Here is a 17500-nt window from a genome sequence, read left to right as displayed (position 1 = left end):
TGCAAGCGACTTTTAGAGGGTGAGAAGAGGCGTGATTAATAAGCGCCTAATGATTCTAACGCCAGTCCTACATTAATTAACTGCGGGTCACACCGACTCGAAAGTTGCCAATCGAAAGAATAACTTCGGTTTTACCTGTACCTGCTCTCGTAACGTCGGAGCGTAGATCTATTAGGCGATAGACGCAACCCCGGGTTATATCGGGCATCCTTATGCACTATGATATGGGGAAGATTCTAACGCTATAATCAAAATAATAAATTTATGATTTACAAGCACAACTCTAGGGCCGGAGGCTGGTGGTTGACCTGTGCACGGTGACTGCTGGGAGCGAACTGAAGGGTCAGATGGTTCCACAATGTACACTCCATATTGGCTGTTTAACATGTGGCTCTAAGTGAATTTGGAACTAGCGAGGACCTCGCTGGCGTGATGGTTCCAAACTGACTAAGAGCCACATGGTCTATTGGTCTAATGGCTTACACAAATCGTGCGAATGTACACGCCATAATTTCCCTCTATCTATATCTCTCTATCCATCTTTCCCTACATCCTTTTTTCATCTCTCCCGTATTTCTTATCCTTCCTTCCATCTATCTTCCCTCCTTCTATAACTCGTTGCTCAAAATAAAGCGAAAGATCTGCCTCCTTGTGACGCCATCTATGTGATCAATATAACAACTCGCAGCCGGAACACCTGAGCCGCGCCCTCGTGTGTGTGCAGGGGGAAGGGGAAGGGAGGGGGTAAGGGGGGAAATTCCCCTTTTTCTTTATGCTTTTCTTCTTTTTTTCCTTGTGTTATCATTGTTATTGTTTATTATTGATGTTGTGGTTATCGTAATTATCTTCATTTTCATTATTATTATTATAATTATTATTATTATTATTATCATTATTACTATTATCATTATCATTACATTATTGGTATTATTACTACTATTATTATATCATATTTATTATTATTATTAACTACATCATTATCATTATTATAATAATAATTATAAATATTATCAACATCATTGTCATTATCATCATCATTGTCATTATCATCATCAGTAGTGTTGTTATCATTATTATCATTACTATTTTTATCATTATCAATATAATTATTATTATCATCATCATTATCATGGTTACTATCGTCATCATTATTATTATTATCATGATCATCATCATTATTAATACCATTATTGTTATCATTGTTAATGTCATCATCATCATCCTTATCATTATCAACATTACTAATATATTTGGTTATAACTGTTACCAACATCATGATTATGATTATCATGAAAATTATAATTTATATATCATCAAGAACGAACAGGTTCCGTCCACGTCGACAAGCTTCGGATGTATTATCAGTCATCTATTATCATGGCGTTTATATCGTCAGGATGGCCGAGTGGTCTAAGGCGCCAGACTCAAGGTAAACTTCCCTTCCGATAGAAGGGCCATGGGCTTTCTGGTCCTCTCTGAGGGCGTGGGTTCGAATCCCACTTCTGACATAAATTATGTGAATCTGGATCTTTAACACCTTGTAAGGAAAACCAGAATCAGTATAAGTACGTTTTATGAACTTGTTTTATGAAGTCTGGGCTACGAAGACTGATCGCAAAAGAAGCTGCTGTTAATGCATGGAGGGATTACGGCTGCGTATATTGACCAAAGCAATTCGTTATTTACGTTACTGCCAAGGGATACTAAATTACTAAATTAAGTCACACCTGTTTCATTTTGTGGCAAAAAATCTGTCTGTACTTACATACGAGTGCATTCGAACATAAGTACGTACACGTACAAATGCACAAATCATGGCTGTACATATTATAAAGTGTTATAATCATGTTGAGACCAGGATAGACAATGCCAGATTCAGTAATAAGCATGTATCACCCTTGAGTTAAGATGATGTCTGAGAGAGACACTGTGTCGTCCGACTAATGCAATGAAAACAGAGATGCAGAAAATCTTCAGATGAAGGACTGGAGGAGTGAAACTATACTTCCCGGATGACCCATTCGATTCAACAAAGTTGCAAGCATAGGAGTTCAGAGCATTTAAATTGATATCCTCCTGGCACAGTGAGTCTGATTAGTTTGGAACATGGATTAGTATAATTAACGAGCGGTACACCCAGCAGGTGAGATCCTTGTTTAAACTGGCCATTCAGTTCAATGCAGCTTTTCCTTGCACACCAATTTCCTTATAGATTTATAATGAGAGAACCACTGTGGACCATAAATAATATTGCAGAACAATTGTTTTTCTTTTTCTTCGCAGCCAAACGCAACTGAAACTTCACTTCTTTAAAACTTTTTCATTATATGACCTAAATATACTGCCTTGTATGCACAATAAGTAATCATCATGGCTAGTCTTTGACCTTCGCAGGATGCAATTTTCCTATTTCATTGATAAGGTACGACTTCCTTAAAGTCTCTACTGTTGAAACTGCAAAGGGTTTAACAGCGTATCAAAATAGCAATTGGTCAGTTTAATTTCTGTCACCACCCTGATCTAGACCAATAAAGACCAGCATAAGCACTGTCACAAACAAACATGTGACTGACTACATGTAACGTCTGATTTTGTCGTCGAATATGATTAAAAAATAAATTAAAAGAAGGAGGTAAGGCTATCATGAAGCATTCGAGGCTAAGCCATATATATAGTTAATATCCATGTTGACGTACCCTTATCATATCAAAGGGTTATCTATAGTCTGTATCATTATCTCGTCAGGATGGCCGAGTGGTCTAAGGCGCCAGACTCAAGGTAACTTCCCTTCCGATAGAAGGGCCATGGGCTTTCTGGTCCTCTCTGAGGGCGTGGGTTCGAATCCCACTTCTGACACATATTTTGAGGTTCCGTATGCATATGCGTATTGGGGTACATACTGTGATTCGTATCTGTTTTCAGGAGGTCCCGATATCTTATCATAAGTGATCGATCATTGAGTTGATTTTACGATAACCTACATTCTATTGTGTAATAACATTTGTGAATAGGTAATTGATATTGAAAGAATTAACAAAACAACAACAATTATCTCAATTACCTCTTCTGTGACCTTGTCCGTTTTTATGACTGTTCTCCTAGGGATCTTGACCTCTTTCTGACTTTAGCCATTTTGTGACCTTTTGTAAGGTAAAGTGATATGAGGTAATATGAGTTAAAGGAAGCTAAGACCAACAGCTTCTAATGGTTTGAAAAAAGGATTGTGCAATCGTAGTAACATATCTTACTTTATGATATAACTACACATTTTAACGTAAATATCCAAACGTATGCGCATTCTCATGATATATATGATCATGACTGAATTTTTACTCCGGCTTATAAGAAAATATGAATCGCCATTTAAATTTGTATTTTGTAAATAATCACCTGTCATGAATATAATTTGTAATTGATTAAAAAAAAGAAAAAAAAAAGTTTTGGATATGTAGCATATAACTTACTTATGATTTACTCTAGGACGGCGAAACTACCAGTGCACTTTATTTTAATGTGGTTTTCTCAGAATGCAGAATGACGATGTAATGTATACTAGCAAAAAGACAAAATACATCCGCGTTTTGCATCAGTACACTTAAGTAGTCTGCCAGTAAAACCAGTCAGAATGGTGCCCACTTCCGGCAACAATGAAATTCCTTTTTTAACTCTTAAAGTGCATAGGGAGATTAATACAATCTTCAGACGATGAAGTGCAACTCCATTTCCCACAGTTCACAAGGCACAGACGCCCCAATTTCACCCAGCTTCTTTCCTTTAATTTGTCCTTGTTGTGACTGGTGGGGAATCTTCCATCTTCGTGTAAACAGCAATGTCGTAAGCAACTTAAGTAAATCTTCCTCTGGTGTTCCATTATGCATGTTGCTCAAATATTTCGTGGCTGGCCGTCTAGCTTGGCTGTTTTAGAATGTAATAAAATTAAAAGATGATTTTTTGTGACACCATGTAGGCAACATGTGGCTGAATTCTCCGATGTTTCGATATGGCAAAATGTATCTGTGGATTTTGGGTTTTATCATTATTTTCTAATCCCTATACTTAAAACGATGAAACTTTACTCTACAATGTTCAAGCTGGGTATGAAGTCACCCAGTAGGACCTTTTTCCTATTTGATACTCGTATTTAATCTACCATTCTAGTCCTCATTAATTTTAGGAAATTTGCATGGATATTGTTCAGGACCTAACGGAATAGTGTCGAATGCGAAATTCTCGACGATAACAACAGAAACCTGAACACGTGAGGGAAAAGGAAATGAGAAATTAACATACCAAGGGGATAGTGGATTAAGCACCAAGTGGGGAAATCTGAGTACACGTGTCTGTGTTTATATTTCGATTATCTCGAGAACCTGGCACTGCTAAGGTTGCCCGAGCACTCTGCCCAGCCCAAACAAAAACGTTTTGAATTGCAATGCAGAAGAATCAAGTGCACATCTATTGGTAAAGGGAAAATCCCGGATGACCCATTTCGATTTAATAACAGAGTTGCAGGCATAGGAGTTCAGAGCATTTGCAATATCCACAGTGAGTCTGCTTAGTTTAGAACATGGATCTCACCCAGCAGGTGAAATAATGTATACTATGAGAGAACCATTGTGTACCATTAAAAATATTTTTGATTACTTGGGCGGCATTGCAAAACACATTTTTTTTTTTATTCGCAGCCAAACACAACTGAAACCTTTTTCATTATATGACCGAAACATACTGACTTGTATGCACAATAAGTTATCATCATGGCTAGTCTTTGACCTTCGCAGGATGCAATTTTCCTATTTCATTGATAAGGTACGACTTCATTAAAGTCTCTACTATTGAAACTGCAAAGGGTTTAACAGCGTATCAAAATAGCAATTGGTCAGTTTAATTCCTGTCACCATCCTGATCTAGACCAATAAAGACCAGCATAAGCACTGTCACAAAAATATATGACTTACTACATGTAACGTCTGATTTTGTCGTTGAATATGGTTAAGAAAATAAATTAAAAGAAGAAGGTAAGGCTATCATGAAGCATTCGAGGCTAGCCCATATATATAATTGATATCCATGTTGACGTACCCTTATCATATCAAAGGGTTATCTATAGGCTGTTTCATTATCACGTCAGGATGGCCGAGTGGTCTAAGGCGCCAGACTCAAGGTAAACTTCCCTTCCGATAGAAGGGCCATGGGCTTTCTGGTCCTCTCTGAGGGCGTGGGTTCGAATCCCACTTCTGACACAAATTTTGAGGTTCCGTATTCATATGCGTATTGGGGTACATATTGTGTTTCGTATCTGTTTTCAGGAGGTCCCGATATCTTATCATAAGTGATCGATCATTGAGTTGATGTTATGATAACCTAAATTCTATTGTGTAATAACATTGTGAATAGATAATTTATATTGAAAATATTAACAAAATAATAACAACAATTACCTCTTATGTGACCTTGTTCGTTTTTATGACTCCTAGGGATCTTGACCTCTTTCTGACTTTAGCCATTTTGTGACCTTGACCTCTATAACGTTGGCCTTCTCTGGGCCACTGATCCTTTTGTAAGGTAAAGTGATATGAGGTAATATGAGTTAAAGGAAGCTAAGGCCAATAACTTCTAATGGTTTGAAAAAAATGATTGTGCAATCGTAGTAATATATCTTACTTTATGATATAACTACACATTTTAACGTAAATATCAAAATGTATGCGCATTCTCATGATAAATATGATCATGACTGAATTTTTACTCCGGCTTATAAGAAAATATGAATCGCCATTTAAATTTGTATTTTGTAAATAATCACCTGTCATGAATATAATTTGTAACTGATTAAAAAAACGGAAAAAAAAGCTTTGGATATGTAGAATATAACATGATATATGCTTATGATTTACACTAGGACGGCGAACATCAAGGACAATACCAGTGCACTTTATTTTAATGTGGTTTTCTCAGAATGCAGAACGATAATGTAATGTATACTACCAAAAAGACAAAATACATCTGCGTTTCGCATCAGTACACTTGAGTATTCTGCCAGTAAAACCAGTCAATATGGTGCTCACTTCCGGCAACAATGAAATTCCTTTGTTAACTCTTAAAGTGCATAGGGAGATTAACACAATCTTCAGACGATGAAGTGCAACTCCATTTCCCACAGTTCACAAGGCACAGACGCCCCAATTTCACCCAGCTTCTTTCCTTTATTTTTTCCTTGTTGTGACTGGTGAGGAATCTTCCATCTTCGTGTAAACAGCAATGTCGTAAGTTACGCCAAGTAAATCTTCCTCTAGTGTTCCATTATGCATGTTGCTCAAATATTTTGTGGCTGGCCGTCTAGCTTGGCTGTTTAGAATGTAATACAATTGAAAGATATTTTTTTGTGACACTATGTAGGCAACATGTGGCTGAATTCTCCGATGTTTCGCTATGGCGAAATGTATCTGTGGATTTTGGGTTTTATCATTATTTTCTAATTTCTATACTTAAAATGATGAATCTTTGATCCACAATGTTCACGCTGGGTATGAAGTCACCCAGTAGGACCTTTTTCCTATTTGATACTCGTATTTAATCTACCATTCTAGTCCTCATTAATTTTAGGAACTTTGCATGGATATTGTTCAGGGCCTAACGGAATAGTGTCGAATGCGAAATTCTCGACGATAAAAACAAAAACCTGAACACGCGAGGGAAAAGGAAATGAGAAATTAACATGTCAAGGGGATAGTGGACTAAGCACCAAGTGGGGAAATCTGAGTGCACGTGTCTGTGTGTTTATATTTCGATTATCTCGAGAACCTGGCACTGCAAAGGTTGCCCGTGCACTCTGCCCAGCCCAAACAAAAACGTTTTGAATTGCAATGAAGAAGTATCAAGTGGACATCTATTGGTAAAGGGAAAATCCCGGATGACCCATTTCGATTTAATAACAAAGTTGCAGGCATAGGAGTTCAGAGCATTTACAATATCCTCCTGGCACAGTGAGTCTGCTTAGTTTAGAACATGGATCTCACCCAGCAGGTGAAATAATGTATACTATGAGAGAACCACTGTGTACCACATAAATAATATTTTCGATTACTTGGGCGGCATTGCATAACACATTTTGTTATTTTTCTTCGCAGCCAAACGCAACTGAAACTTCACTTCTTTAAAACGTTTTCATTGTATGACCTATACATACTGCCTTGTATGCATAATAAGTTATTATGGCTAGTCTTTGACCTTCGCAGGATGCAACTTTCCTATTTCATTGATAAGGTACGACTTCCTTAAAGCCTCTACTATTGAAACTGCAAAGGATTTTACAGCGTATCAAAATAGCAATTGGTCAGTTTAATTACTGTCACAATCCTGATCTAGACTAATAAAGACCAGCATAAGCACTGTCACAAATATATGACTGACTACATGTCTGATTTTATCGTCGAATATGATTAAGAAAAAATAAAATAAGGTAAGGCTATCATGAAGCATTCGAGGCTAGGCCATATATTTAGTTAATATCCATGTTGACGTACCCTTATCATATCAAAGGGATATCTATAGTCTGTATCATTATCACGTCAGGATGGCCGAGTGGTCTAAGGCGCCAGACTCAAGGTAAACTTCCCTTCCGATAGAAGGGCCATGGGCTTTCTGGTCCTCTCTGAGGGCGTGGGTTCGAATCCCACTTCTGACACAAATTTTGAGGTTCCGTATTCATATGCGTATTGGGGTACATATTGTGTTTCGTATCTGTTTTCAGGAGGTCCCGATATCTTATCATAAGTGATCGATCATTGAGTTGATGTTATGATAACCTAAATTATATTGTGTAATAACATTTGTGAATGGATAATTGATATTGAAAGAATTAACAAAACAACAACAATCATTATCTTAATTACCCCTTCTGTGACCTTGTCCGTTTTTATGACTTTGTTCTCCTAGGGATCTTGAACTCTCTCTGAATTTAGCCATTTTTTTATCTTATTATTTTTGACCTGATTCTTTTGTAAGGTAAAGAAATGAGAGCTAATACGAGATAAAGGAGATAAATGGTTTGAAGAAATGATTGTGCAATCCTTGTAATATATCTTACTTTGATATAACTACACATTTTAACGTAAATATCCAAACGTATGCGCATTCTCATGATATATATGATCATGACTGAATTTTTACTCCGGCTTATAAGAAAATATGAATCGCCATTTAAATTTGTATTTTGTAATTAATCACCTGTCATGAATATAATTTGTAATTGTTTAAAAAAAAAGAAAAAAAAAAGTTTTGGATATGTAGCATATAACTTAGTTATGATTTACTCTAGGACGGCGAAACTACCAGTGCACATTATTTTAATGTGGTTTTCTCAGAATGCAGAACGACAATGTAATGTATACTACCAAAAAGACAAAATACATCCGCGTTTCGCATCAGTACACTTGAGTATTCTGCCAGTAAAACCAGTCAGAATGGTCCCCACTTCCGGTAACAATGAAATTCCTTTTTTAACTCTTAAAGTGCATAGGGAGATTAATACAATCTTTAGACGCTGAAGTGCAACTCCATTTCCCACAGTTCACAAGGCACAGACGCCCCAATTACACCCAGCTTCTTTCCTTTATTTTTTCCTTGTTGTGACTGGTGAGGAATCTTCCATTTTCGTGTAAACAGCAATGTCGTAAGTTGCGCCAAGTAAATCTTCCTCTGGTGTTCCATTATGCATGTTGCTCAAATATTTTGTGGCTGGCCGTCTAGCTTGGCTGTTTTAGAATGTAATAAAATTGAAAGATATTTTTTTGTGACACCATGTAGGCAACATGTGGCTGAATTCTCCGATGTTTCGCTATGGCGAAATGTATGTGGATTTTGGGTTTTATCATTATTTTCTAATTCCTATACTTAAAATGATGAATCTTTGATCCACAATGTTCACGCTGGGTATGAAGTGCACGTGTCTGTGTGTTTATATTTCGATTACCTCGAGAACCTGGCACTGCAAAGGTTGCCCGTGCACTCTGCCCAGCCCAAACAAAAACGTTTTGAATTGCAATGCAGAAGTATCAAGTGGACATCTATTGGCAAAGGGAAAATCCTTTTCCAGTCTAGGAAAACGTATTGGTTAGACATTTCAACTCTTTTCCAAATTTTCCTCTTTATAGGTAATATAATTAGAACTCGTAGACATTAACCAATATAAATATCTTTAAAAAAGTCATTAACACTCGCTTCCATGAATCTTCCAGAAATCTATTCAGTTTAGGGATAAATGATTGTTGTTTATTTATAATTCTGATGAACTATAACCATCACTAACATAATTGCTTGAAGAAACCTCAGAGGTCAACTATTCACAGTTCCTATGTTATCCTATAAGCCAAAGAGGAAAAGCCGTACCCTGTTTTACTGTAAAGCTCTCATGGCTCCGTATACTGGTGCAGCACGAGGAAAGAAAACAAGAAATGTGAAAGGAAAAGAAATTTGAATACACGTGAAACAAATACTTGACGTTAACTTACATAGAGCGACATGGCAGTGTAAAAAAAAATAATAACCCGTAAATAAAAAAATACATCTCAGCTAAAAATAATTCAGCTGTATTGTAATTCAGATAAGTTTCATGATTACCCGTTATCATTATCTTCAACAAGTCAGGATGGCCGAGTGGTCTAAGGCGCCAGACTCAAGGTAAACTTCCCTTCCGATAGAAGGGCCATGGGCTTTCTGGTCCTCTCTGAGGGCGTGGGTTCGAATCCCACTTCTGACAAAGCTTTTAAAGCTAGGCCTTTATAGTCCTAACAAAATTAGTGGGTAAACCAATATCAACCGTAAAAGCAAGGAAATAAAAATTAGAGGGAACGAAAACAGGAAGTAAAATGATGGTTTCATTTGCAAATGTTTTACAGAGGAGTAAAATACAAAAGGTAAAGTGAGGCGAATTTGACCTTGATAATTCTCATATCAGCAAAGGTCAGGATCAATGCACTACCAATCAGAGAGCGCGTGTTGCAGGACAAACTCCTTTCACTGCCAATGCATAGTGTTTTTTACTGTAAACCGATTGTATTAACAGTAGACAACAGAGGCTTATAATGACAAAATTTGCATTTGATATGATATTCAAAAGATCAAGAAGCTGATTATGCCATTCATTTTATGAGATTCAAGGCGAATAACTATGATCAATCAATCGCATTTACATCGAATTATCTACACACGCAGACACACACACACACACACACACACACACACACACACACACACACACACACACACACACACACACACACACATACACATACACACACACACACAAGCGCGCGCAGATCATGCAACTATATAATATTCACATTTTAAAGCAGATATCATGCACCATTTTTAATATTAACAAAAACTAATGGTAAAAAAAGTACATATCTGCACCTCTAGCGTTTGTATCAAAGACCAAGTAATCTATTAGTATTTTTAATTCAACTTTATGGCAAAAATCTTTTATTACAATGACATCAGCACCTAATATGTTTACTACAACTGAAACAGAGAACCATTTTACAGTTGTTCACTGTATATGAATTTGAGTAGAGAGGGAAAGGGAGAAGGATAGGGATAGGGAGAGGGAGAGGGAAAGGGATAATGAGAAGGAGAAGAAGAAGAAGGCGGAGAAGGAGAGAAAGAGAGAGAGAGAGAGAGAGAGAGAGAGAGAGAGAGAGAGAGAGAGAGAGAGAGAGAGAGAGAGAGAGAGAGAGAGAGAGAGAGAGAGAGAGAGAGAGAAAAGGGAGAAAGGGAGAGAAGCAACCAGCATGAATTCTGAATTATGAACTTTTAAGCATCGTAAGCAAAATAAACTCATGAACTTTAAGAAGACGACTACCAGACGGCCGGGCTTAAGAAAGGACACGAGATGCTTCGATTAATATTAATATACGACATACTTATTACTATTTCTGAAGGGGCAGCGTAAACCTAGACGCGTTAAGGGGATCCAATTATGTAGTGATCTCTCTGATAATATTCACAATTGGTTTCGGGGCAATGAGAGCCTTTAGTAGAGGAAGGAGGTGGGTGGGTAATTTCCTTTGTAACGCAATATAATTTTCCATTATAGGTATATACAATTACATAAGTAATATTTTTTATTCCTTTATTTTATTTCTGTCAAAATAGGCGGTTAACCCCCCCCCCCCCCCCCTCGTGCATGCGGCCTTGTCTGGCTTAGTTACCAATTAAATTGTGACACAGATTGGGTGAATAGTATTTCGTTAATATGTAAAATGGAAGGCTTGCTGTGCTTGGTAAACATTTTCTATTATCATGCTAGGGAAGACCTCATCTTAACTTTATAATTGTATCTTAGAATAATTATGAACTATGAGATTACTAACTCTTCATTTGTTTATGAACAAAACATGAAATGAAGAATCTTATTATTTTCTTTTAACTACAATCGAGTGCTGTAAATATATGACTATGCTTGTCATGTCCAGACGATACAGATACACTTTTCAACCAACAGATAATGATCGTTTGAATGACCAACGAGAGTCACTGTATTCCATTATCTTGGTCACAACGGTCTCATATAAACAACCAATTTACATGTATTGTTTTCATATTCATTTGCCCCTGTTAGCTACAACAGTGGTAGAACAACGGAATCCATTACAAATATGGACGCCATTAACATACAAATTAATCCCTATTACGTCGCCCTATTTTGGCCAACAACAGGGCAGTTGTTATGTCTGCGAGTACTTTCCCGAGGCTATGACCTTACGACAGAAGTCTTCTAGGGAAGTGAACCGTGGCGCGAATCACGGTGGTCTACAAACTAATTGATTAGGTGATGGATAACTGTAAAAGATCATAGGTTTGCGTAAACGAGAACGAGGGGGGAGAGGGAGGGAGGGAAGGAAGGGGGGAGAGGCGGAGGAAGAGAGGCAGAGAGGGAAGGAGGGAGAGGCGGAGGGAGGCAGGGAGGGAGAGAGGTGGAGAGGGAGAGAAGGAAGGAGGGAGGGAGGGAGGGAGGGAGAGAGAGAATACTAGGGAATGCTATCAATATGGCGTAGTCTTTAAAAGATGAATAAGAGATGTACAGAGATATATTTCCGTTTCTTGAATTCTTCGTCTATTGCATGCCTTCTATAACTTTATATGTGTATTTTCGCATTAACTGTATTTTCATGATTAGTTATTTGACAGTCGTTTAATGCCATCATCAAACACTAGTGTATTTCAAGCAATATTGAAAGAAGGCTCGATTAAACTAATTACACCATATATAACATAGATTATGTAATCATTCAGTATACATTATAACTGTCAGGATGGCCGAGTGGTCTAAGGCGCCAGACTCAAGGTAACTTCCCTTCCGATAGAAGGGCCATGGGCTTTCTGGTCCTCTCTGAGGGCGTGGGTTCGAATCCCACTTCTGACAAAGATTTTACGAACCCAGTCCATTTTTCATAGCTCAGCGCACCGGTATTTGCATGCGTATTTCCAGACGGTAAGTGAGTCAATCTATTATTTTATTTTGTGATTCTCCACTTTTGTTCTGACCTCAGATTACGCTCTCACATTGAAAAGATTACGGCTGTTCTATCAAATGATTCAAATTATAATTGTTGGCCTTTCGCAGTAATGAAAAACGGAATTCAGCGCTATCACTCTCAGTAAAGACATTGCATTTCTTATTCCCAATTTTACTAAAATAAGGAAATGCACTTCTAGGAAATTATATGAATGCCTTGGTCAATCCAATTGGCTGCAGAATCACTGTGCTTTAAATTCTGATAGATTAAGATCATATCAAATTTTGATGAGTTAATTCTCAACGGTAATATTTTCCATTTTGTAAGCTTGATATGATATATGATACTTCGCCAGAGAAGACACTATAGAAATACACAGACGTGGTTTTCATCATCTAAAAATATTAAACATACCTCTGACGATAAAGAATCTTTAATTACCAACGTTAATCGCATAACTGTCATGAAATGTGAGATTTGGAAATTATGAAAACTGACACGATGAAAGAAGACTGACAAAAAAGAATAATAAGTTGATAAGAAACAAATCAGTATACATATACAGATAAAGGATCAACTGCTCAGTGACGTAAGCACTAAGTTAGCGTGCATATCAGCACGTGGTTGGCATCGATAAGATAAAGCCATTAAAAAATGTGATAGAGAAGACGGCAACGAAAATCAACTTCTGATTTAAAAAGATATATATATATATATGCCTACTTATCATTGACATTTAAGTTTAAATGTTTGTGAAAGCACTGTAAACCTTTCTCCTTGTGAATTAAACAATCATTAAGGCTGTCCGACTCCAACTGATGAGTCAAACTTCATAATGCCAGAGAAAACACTGTCATTACTACATGTCAATAATTTGTGCTTTTAGAAACGCTTTTATGTAATTGAGAATTTACTAGTAATATATTTATATATTGCTATTACTAACACACACACACACACACACACACACACACACACACACACACACACACACACACACACATATATATATAAATACATATACATATATATATAGATAGATAGATACATATATATATATATATATATATATATATATATGTATGTATATACATATAAATGTACATATACATATTTATATGTATGTGTGGATGTGTGTGTGTGTGTATAAATATATATATATATATATATATATATATATATATATATGTATATATATACATATATATATATATATGTGTATATATATATATATATATATATATATATATATATATATATATGTGTGTGTGTGTGTGTATGTGTGTGTGTGTTTATGTATATATACATTTATATGTATATATATATATATATATATATAGATGTATATATATATTTGTGTGCGTATGTGTGTGTGTGTGTGTGTGTGTATGTGTGTGTGTGTGTGTGTGTGTGTGTGTGTGTGTGTGTGTGTGTGTGTGTGTGTGTGTGTGTGTGTGTGTGTGTGTGTGTGTGTGTGTATGTGTGTGTGTGTGTGTATGTGTGTGTGTGTGTGTGTGTGTGTGTGTGTGTGTGTGTGTGTGTGTGTGTGTGTGTGTGTGTGTGTGTGTGTGTATAACAGTCCTTCCATATATTTACTGCTGTTTTAGTAATCCTGCAAGAAGATTAACTCTATGCAGCACTAATTAACGCGAACAAACACACTCAGAACCTCGTGCCCTTGACCTTCATAAACGTTAACCTGATGCAGTACAGATTCTACGCGTTGCATTTCCACCCTGACAACACCCTTTTATCTGGCCCTTCACTCTTAAAACACTTTCATTTTGTGCAATATATTTTTTTCCTTCGACTAATCTATTCAAGAACTCTTGTACCATCCTACCTACCGCTTAAGCATGAAGATCAAAGACTAAAATAAGAATCATCCTTCCCCACAGTCTATTTTTATCAAAACTAGGCACATGCACTTCTACATTCCATTCTGACTCGCTCTCATGAATGTGCCACTCCCCCCCCCTCCCCCCTTTAGCGATAAATGTTCACCTCCGCCAGACTCTCCTCGCCGTGCTCTTTGCTGCTTGCGACTTATGGTGGTGATTCTCCGCTGTCTTTGCCAGACTTTCCTCGCTAGCGACGCGTCTTGGTGGTTTACTGTGGCGCTGATACTCGATTCTCATTCTTTTATGTAATGCTGTTGTTATTGCTGCTAACTATATGCTTCTGCTGATGTATTGTGCTCGTGTTGGTGGCTCATTTGATAATTTATTTTTATTATTATCATTTATTTATTTATTCATTTATTTTGCTTGTGCGTATCATTTATTCTTATATTTTGTGCATCTCACATCTATATTTCTGCAATGCCCGTATCTGCGTAGCTCGAAAATGTAACAGGAGACTGTGGCTGGCTCTCACTATTACTGCTCCTGCCGTAACCAGGCCAGTCTGAGCACAACAGAAAGTCGTCAGCGGCGGTAGGTGTGGCCAAGAGTGTATCTGACATACAGGTCTGAGTAAACATGACGTACATAATATAATCCACTTCTAAATGGCTGAAACAATTCGGGCAAGTTACATGAGTCCCCTTTGCTAATATTACTTAACTGACCAAAGTCTGATCTATGGCAGTACACATATAAGTTTCACCATGTATTCCAATACATTTTTCAGCGTCATTTACTGAATTCCAAGGACTGACGCTCCTCCGCGGTGACTGACAACGGCCTGATGGATAACCTATATATACACAAGCTAAAATTAGGTACGCTATTGCCATTCCTATTTATATATACCTACACCGGATCCATATAGTACTATGTATTATGTTTCTTTATGCAGCGTTCGAAAGTCCTTTATGTCCGTTATTGGTTATTGAGATCGTTATCTGACCTTGCGAAATTATGCTGGTTATGATTTTTTAAAAATCATATATATCCATCAGCTCTCATATCACACAATTTGTGCAGTCTGAAACGTTATTACCATATAGATATATAACTAATGTAGATAAAATTCTTACAGATTACCTGTGAATGATTATCTTCGGTCAAAACTATAAATAGTTTTCGATTTCCAACTTTCATTGTAGCATACTCATAGAGCACACACAAACACACACACACACACACACATTAACAGATTTGACACCTTCAGCGGGTCAGGAAAACTTCAATTAAAATCAAAGGGTGAATAGTCCCCTTTATGTATATATCAAAAACTACATTTCATACACCTACACAGCAACACACTGAGAGTCATAATATCAGGATAGACTATAGGCAACAGCGCATTACAGTGACTGTCAAAAATTTTGGACGGAGGCCATTTTTCCCTTACCATTACATCTCATCACCACCTCTATATTTCCCCCCTTTTAACCTAACTTGCAGCTGTGTATGGCACTTCTTGCACTCGATCTCACTCAGAATTTACCAAGGCCATAAATCAGTGAGCTTCACGAAAGGCGTTTTTTTTTTATTGTGTATCTTATTAGTGTGATCTAGTCCGTGTGGGTTATTGTAACATCATTTGCTAACTTATAAACAACAGTATCTTTTACATACTTGATTTTCATTTTTTCTCACTGTTTTCTTCAAAGATTGCCTTAGAGTTATCTGATTTCCTTTTTGCCCTTTGTTTAGTGGCATACTTTGTGCATCTTGGCCATTGTTGTCGGGTCTTCTACACTTCCTCTTTAGCAATTCCTCTCCTCTTTCCTCTAAAGGGCTTGCGTTCTCTTAGCATTTGCTGTCATAGGCGGCCAATCTATGCTTCACTGGTTCATAATTTTATTACCTTTTGGAGCCCAGAAAAGTCGAGGTCCCTTTCAAACCACACTATGTTTGGGAAGATTCGATCTTCATTGCAAATAAGTGAAATGATAAGTAATTTGTTTACTTGATTTCATTGGAATTTGCAACGCAGAATAAAAAGGAAACAATTTAGTTTGTTTTGATTAATATGATCGTCAATATCGAAATATTAATGAAGATACGGATTATCATTTACGGGTGTTTACATCTGGTTTCACGGCCGTGTGGACGGTTTGTGAAGGGAAGAGGGGTGAGGCGAGTGTGGTGAATCATTTTGCATAGCGTAGATCAATTTTACAATATAGTTATATACAGTACTGAAACATAAACCAATAATCTGCTGACACTCGTGTTTTATCTATTTTCTTGTATTTGTTCAGTTCTGTCATTTTAATCCCCGCCCCGTGGTAGCCATTATTTTCTTGTGGTGCACATAAAGTGTATATTATTTCATGAATATGTAAAATGTAAGGCCTTTGGCTTGCCTAGCAATCTTTTTTTTTTCAAAATTAAACCAATAGATTACCTTCCCAGGGACTTGCAGTGGTCCACAAAATGTTTTCTTCCACCATCTCCACCAGCATCGGACTATAAGAACTAACGTCAGCTGACATATCCAGCTGAATACTTACTTTATCATGTCTAAATTACATTACCTTTATCACATGTCCAAGTTGCCTCGCCCCATGTCACTATTTCCGAACACGTCCACCTGCTGTGGACTATTTGAGGGAGGGAATTCGGCCAGGGAAACCCCGCGTGAGAGACGTAAGCACAGCTCTACTATTCTACACCAAATCCTAATTTAAAAGAACTGTTGAAGATGGTCCTTGAGTTTCTCGATCATCACATGGTAGATCATGTAATCAAGACTCAGAGATGGAAGCAGTTCTACACTTTGTGAAGTCACTCCGCATAAATTCTTGCATATTTTCCGGAGGAATATTCCATGACGATGTAGAAACTGCAGGAGATTACCTTTGTGACAATTTTTACAATATTATTGATTTGCAATGGTGAACAGAGTTATACCAAGGGCACCTTAAGGTATCCCCTCTAGTTTGTATTGAACCTTAAAATTCCAATCAGCAGTTTTATATAAAGGTGGGCAAGGTTCTTTGTACTCCAGCGTCATGCAACTTAATATGCCAGACTTCTTAGTTGTAACAAGGGGTTTCTCGAGACCAAATATTATGACTCTTTTGT

At 37.1% G+C, this 17500-nt stretch overlaps 6 non-coding genes across 6 annotated transcripts; all 6 read left to right on the top strand.

The window, feature by feature from the left end:
• The first annotated feature begins 1391 nt into the window (after positions 1–1391).
• Trnal-caa lies at positions 1392–1508 on the top strand. Its single transcript has 2 exons — positions 1392–1429; positions 1464–1508. It is a non-coding gene; the product is annotated as a tRNA-Leu (tRNA).
• Positions 1509–2740: 1232 nt separating this feature from the next.
• Trnal-caa lies at positions 2741–2856 on the top strand. The gene is made up of 2 exons: positions 2741–2778; positions 2812–2856. It is a non-coding gene; the product is annotated as a tRNA-Leu (tRNA).
• A 2270-nt stretch (positions 2857–5126) lies between these two features.
• On the top strand, positions 5127–5243 carry Trnal-caa. The gene is made up of 2 exons: positions 5127–5164; positions 5199–5243. It is a non-coding gene; the product is annotated as a tRNA-Leu (tRNA).
• A 2327-nt stretch (positions 5244–7570) lies between these two features.
• On the top strand, positions 7571–7687 carry Trnal-caa. The gene is made up of 2 exons: positions 7571–7608; positions 7643–7687. It is a non-coding gene; the product is annotated as a tRNA-Leu (tRNA).
• A 1956-nt stretch (positions 7688–9643) lies between these two features.
• On the top strand, positions 9644–9760 carry Trnal-caa. Its single transcript has 2 exons — positions 9644–9681; positions 9716–9760. It is a non-coding gene; the product is annotated as a tRNA-Leu (tRNA).
• A 2551-nt stretch (positions 9761–12311) lies between these two features.
• Positions 12312–12427, top strand: Trnal-caa. The gene is made up of 2 exons: positions 12312–12349; positions 12383–12427. It is a non-coding gene; the product is annotated as a tRNA-Leu (tRNA).
• The last annotated feature ends 5073 nt before the right edge of the window (positions 12428–17500 follow it).

Source organism: Penaeus chinensis, chromosome 29, assembly GCF_019202785.1.
Source record: "Penaeus chinensis breed Huanghai No. 1 chromosome 29, ASM1920278v2, whole genome shotgun sequence".
Taxonomy (NCBI): domain Eukaryota; kingdom Metazoa; phylum Arthropoda; class Malacostraca; order Decapoda; family Penaeidae; genus Penaeus; species Penaeus chinensis.
The sequence above is the reverse complement of the archived record's forward strand: the minus strand, read 5'-3'. Positions and strand labels throughout refer to the sequence as shown.